Source organism: Halichoeres trimaculatus, unplaced genomic scaffold, assembly GCF_033239565.1.
Source record: "Halichoeres trimaculatus isolate MK-OKI-2021-1 unplaced genomic scaffold, fHalTri1.1 fHalTri1_scaffold_9, whole genome shotgun sequence".
In the NCBI taxonomy this organism is placed as follows: Eukaryota; Metazoa; Chordata; class Actinopteri; order Labriformes; family Labridae; genus Halichoeres; species Halichoeres trimaculatus.
This window is the reverse complement of record NW_027437188.1, coordinates 1,843,083-1,849,082: the sequence shown is the minus strand read 5'-3', so window position 1 is coordinate 1,849,082 and position 6,000 is coordinate 1,843,083.

The window sequence follows — 6,000 nt, the reverse complement described above, 5'->3', positions numbered from 1 at the left end:
TTGGTGACTCTGTAATGCAGGTCCATGGGAACTGTGCCATCATAATGCTCATGTGACACACTTACACTGAAATGAGTTAATTAGAGTACTTTTCCCGTGTCCTGAGCCTTTTCGGTGTTGTTTTGTCATACAGCATGTTGTCGTGTCTTTTTGGCATTTCTCGCTTCGCAAAGCGTTTTGGTTAACACAACGACTCTCTGATTGCGGGTTCAAGAAAGACTGTGGAAATATTTTACTTTTGTGACACACTTACTGAAATGAAAAAAATTACAAATGCATGATTTTCCTGTCCTGAGCCTTTTCGGTGTTGTTTTGGCATCCAGCATGTTATTGTTGTGCTCTCTACGATCATTGCACCTTCCTGCTTCCCCCCTCCTTTTTAGCTTTTCATATTTGACATAGAACATACACGAGTTATATCAATATTTCTTAATACAGTCCAAAATGTGTTTAAAGAACGATTTAAAATATTTTTTCATTTTCATTTTGGCTTGCAAGGTTCTTTTCGCTCACTAAACACGCCTAATCAGGTCCATTGTTATTGCCGTCCCCACTACTGTATGACTTAATCACTGCTTTGTGATCTATGTAGTACAAAAATCCATTTTATTTACTGTCAGTGCTTCTTTGGCATCCGCCATTGTATTGTTTGTGGTTAGTGTCATCATTTTACATTTCTGCTATCTCTGCCCTCTTTCCTGTGTTGCATTCATCTCCAAGAGAAAACAATCGGAAAAAGGTGTGTTCAAGAGTGATTTGAAAGATGAACAAAAAACTTTCAAAATCAAACATCAGTCGCTTGAACAAAAAGCTGACAGAAGCAATAAAGATGTCTTCAGCATCTTAAATCATATAATGAATCATTCCATGGTGTTTTTTGCTCTGCACCCTATATGCATAAAACTGTAATGTGCTCTTTATTGTGATCAGTATTTAATTAATATATAATTGCTTTGAAGCTCATATCACATAGCTTTAAATAATACTTTTGAGTTGTAACGACGTGCTATTTCACTCTGCAGAGTAGAAACTCAGCTATGGCTTTCAAAAACGTGTGCGGTTGTTGCTTTTTAGTGAGAAACGAATAAGATAGCAAGTTTTACTGCCTTTATAGTACTTGGAACTAAAACGTGAATAGATGACAAACCTGTAGGGTGACATCAGGTAAAACGGACCATCAGGTAAAATGGGCCATTTAAACTTTAGATGTCACAGCCCCTCTGATTTTAAGAGCCAATGACAGCAAATGGTTAAAAATGGTTGACACGTCTGTACTTGAAAAGAAACAACAGATCTGAGTGGTGTGTAGTTGTTATTATGGAAGGATCTAAGATTCAAATCCAGCCTAAAAACGATAAGGATGATAACTCAATTTAAAGAACTTGTATAACTTGTATATATACAATTTTTGATGCATATTATATGTCTTGATGACAACTATTAGAAATAGTGCTTAAAGTGTGGTATTTGGGCATATTTTTAGGAATGTTGATGCTTTTGTTGGTGGCCCATTTTAGCTTAACCTATTTATGTAAGTTGGGCCCCCACATTTCAGCTAAAATGGGCCACCCTTTTTTATCAGTGACAAATGCACACATGTGCATGTTTGGAGGGTATGGGGCCTATATGTGGCCTATTTGTGAAAAGGATGCATCTGCCTAAAAAAAAAAGAAAACCGAAAGAGTGCTACCATCAACTCAACCACAACAGCCCGCAAGACCTGAGAGCTGTGACGAAAAGAACGGCATCTGTGACGATGACGGCTTCACCTGTCAGGAATGTGTCTAAATTCGTGTTTTAAGTAGCAGCTTTTGATAAATCCCATTTAAAGGCCTAGTAGGTTGCACTTTTTATTGTACTTATCAATGTGTTTTTATCAATGTGTTTTATGCCAAAGCTCACATTGCCATTTGCGATGAGCATATCAGTTGGTGTTTATTTATTCGTTCATTTATTCATCATTTACTATGCAAGTAATTGTCCTAATATTATGAAATTGTTCTAATAAATTATGTTGCTATATTGCCAGTTGTTTTACAATAAAAATCAATGACTATCCCTTTGCAGCTGGACTGGCCCAACTTACCTGATAAGCGTCTCATTCTACCTGATCGGCTGGCCCATTTTACCTGAACTCTGCTTGTGTAAAAAAGTTGGCACAGTTGACCTATCAAGGCCTAAAAAATAAATTTACTGCATAATTCCAACACAAAATGTAAAGAAAACAACCATTGTTAGCCATAAGACCACATTTTAATAGAATGCATTTTTTTTAAGTGCCTCAAGCTATTTACCAAAATGTGGCCCAATTTAGCTGATGTCACCCTACATTGTGACCACAAGATGGCAGCATGTGACTACAAGTGAAATCACTGCAAAAACAATTTCGTCTTCAGTATTCAGGCTGAACAATATTGAATTAGGCTAAAGATACAACACCCACCCACCAAACCTAGTTATGAAATTAATGCTACAGGCGTCGTTTTAGTATGTTCTGTCTGATGTGCGCGCTGCACAGGATCTCATGTGTTCTCATGTGGTCACCTCTGCTTTATTGTTTGAACGGTGGCACAGCAGCAGCCTTTGGCTTTCTCTTCAAGCCCCTCAAACCTTTTCTGAGGATTTTCTGAGTTACCTATTTGTCATTTACCTGCAGGAAGCCTTTGTCTCCATGGTAACTCCACATCACATCCTTCCTTGCTGGACATGACAGACCTGTTTTCTTGAGCTCCATGTCATTTAAATTCTCTTCACCTGGGCTGCTATAGAAATACAACGGCAGCTACTGAAAAAAATACTTTAAACAATTGTAAGAGTAGAATAGAATAGAATAGAATAGAATAGAATAGAATAGAATTTCCCCAAAAGGAAACTTAGTTAATACAAACAATGAAAATACCATAGATTTGAGTCTTAATGGTCAGCGTGTGTGAGTCCCTCCCCTATCCAAAAAACACACAGACAGTCCTCCTCACTAGAGGTGGGCGATACTGGGACTTTTGGTATTGATCTGATACCAAGTAAATACAGGGCCAGTATGGCAGACACAGATACAGATACCGATACAGATACGGATACAGATACAGACACAGATACAGATACAGGTACAGGTACAGATACTGATACTTTTTAACATTAAGGGTTGATGTATCATCAAGCTGCAGACCTTAAGGTGTCTTTGTGATTTTTTCTTTTGATTATGTTATTAAAACTTAGGGCAGAATTTCGGCAAAGTTTGAAGGTGACTACAAATTAATTTAGTGTCATAATAAATTATACGTTCAGAAACAATACAACAGTAAAAAAAAATAAAATAAAAAAAAAATAAAAAAAAATTACCCAAGACATTGGGATTTTTTTTTTCCAGTAAAATAAAGTGCAAAAACTGATCACTTTAAGGTAAGGTAAATTAAAACAAAATCTTCTTTCGGGTACAGAGTTAAAGACTACAATACAAAAAATAAGTAAATAAATAAAATGTTCCCCCATCATTGCACTCATTTTTTAAAGAGTAAAGTATAAAGAAACAACACCCCAGAATAAATGTTGTAAAAAAAATTTGGAACAAACCCCTTTTTTTGGAGTCTGCTTTTTTGTTTTCCTGGTGCAGCTGAGCCACATGACGGTGCATCATCAAAAATCAGGAGAGTGTGGGGGTGGGGCGCTGTGACACACACATAGTCAGGTCTCCACTTTTATAAAACTGCAGCAGTTAGTGCATGCAGGAGAAAAAAAAATAAACTACAGAATGGATCTTTTTACACTGGTATCATTTGATATCGATATCAACGTTGGTATCCATAATATCAATATTTGTATTGATCTGCCCACCTCTACTCCTCACTCACAGTACTCTCCTCCTGCATTCACATGAATCACGCAAGTGTGTGTCTCATTATGGTCACTTGTGTCTCATTATGGTCACTTGTGTCGTCCTCGGCCCAGATTAAGGAAGAGGGTTGATATTTAGACATTAAAAAAAAAAAAAAAAAATGGACGGAAGACAGTTAATTTGTAGTTGTTGTAATTTTGTAGTTGATTATGATGTTGTGTTTTACCTGCTTTCTGTCTCTTCCACGTTATTTCTCTGCCCTACAAAGTCCATGACAATTACATGCACATGGATTAATTCTGCAAATTAGACAGCAGCGCCATTTAGTGACTTTTAGTGACTTCTTGGACAGTCAATAGTGACTTTCCTTACTGAGAAGTTAGCATGTTGAAACTGGCAATGTTTCACTCAGCTTTAATGATGTTTGAAATGGTAAACAGTCTCATTCTTTCAGGTATTTCATGACTATACGTGATATACGTGATAAAAAATAATCTGTTAATAGTGGATTATTTGGGTATATGGTAATCTAGGGTGTTAAAAACAACAATTTACACCGAACTGAACCGAAAACCGTGACTACAAAACCGTGATAAGAACCAAACTGTGGATTTTGTGAACTGTTCCATCCCTACTCCATCACACACTTCAGTTAGAGCATCCTGTCTCCTGTATCCTGTCTGCTCACAGCAGGTGAAGCTCTTCCAACATGGCGTTGGTGTCTGATGTTAGCTTCATTAGCCATGTTTGTGAATAGCATGATGCTACCCTGCCCTCTGGTATTCCCTCTGTTGCTGGGTTAGCACAGCTGGCTTTTCCATCTTATTGGAGATAGATCTTGTGTCCCCAATAACAATGGATGGAAGGACAGGTCTATGTTGTCACTTCTTAGCTCACACCTGAGAACCAGCATGTTGTCCTCACCTCCTTCTCCTCACCTTGTGGGAAGACATCAGGCTTTACACCAATTAGCATTGACATGCTACAGACTGCTAACAGCTGAGTTCACATGTAAACAATGTGGCCATGGTTACATGTAGGATCTCCAGACAAACACAGGAGCAAAAATAATAAAAATATCACTGAAGCCACAAAACGTTTGGTGAGCATGACCAACAAATGAGCCATACAAAGAAATGATCTACTCCAAATACAAAAATTACAAAAAATAGATGAAAAAAAAATGACAAGAAATGGACAAAAAAGAGAGAGCTGCTGCAAAAGGCGGCCATAGCCAACAGGGCGGCACCTAGTTGTGTTTCTGACTGTATGATGATCCATAATAGGAATACTTGAGTCCAGATCAATGTGAGAGGATGACAAATGCCCACATAAAAGTTATGTGGGTGATTTAATCTGTTATCATGTGAGTAAAGCAGGGTCACATCATCTGATGGCTACGCTGTTGTCTCCTTACAGCATGGTCTTAGATAGTTTTTTTTTTTTTTAAATTATAGACACAACACTGGTTTTAAATTTTTGCTTATTTATTGAACATGTTTAGAGGGATTACATTATATAATGATCGTGAAGTTAAGTATAGATAAACTAAAAGGTTAATTTAAAAGGTTTTGTACATGTATCTCATGAGAGCAGGCACAGCGAACTACATATTTGAAACAGTTCATGTAGACTTTTACATAAAATTCAGCTCTTACCAAACGTAGATAATGGTATATATTTCTTTCAAAAGTCGCCTGATCTAATGTAGATTTTTTAGTTCTTGGGTTATGTAGCTGTATATAGCCTACGATGGTTTCTCCTTTATCAGTAGAAAGCCATAACAAGCGGTGCTTACTCGTGGGTAGCAGATAAAGCAACATCAATCGACTGCTTTGTATAAATTACCCACAATTTTTTTTTTTACAGATTTTGCAAATGTTTACCCCAGATGAATCTTTGAGTACGCCATTTGCATAACTCAAATTCTTTTCCTCTTTTTCGGACAACGCACACATAGTCAATACCATAGACTGTAAAAAAAATGGACGAAGCGTCGCTGACGTCACCCGTGCGTTCTGAGACACGATTTTGAAGCCAATCCGTGGCTGCGGCCATCATGGAAATGCAGCCTTCCGGTGGAGCCAGGCTCCGGTTCAGAGGCGGAGTCTGGGCGGGCTGAATTGTGGTTGGGCGATGAAACCGCGCCCATTTAGTTCGACGCTACG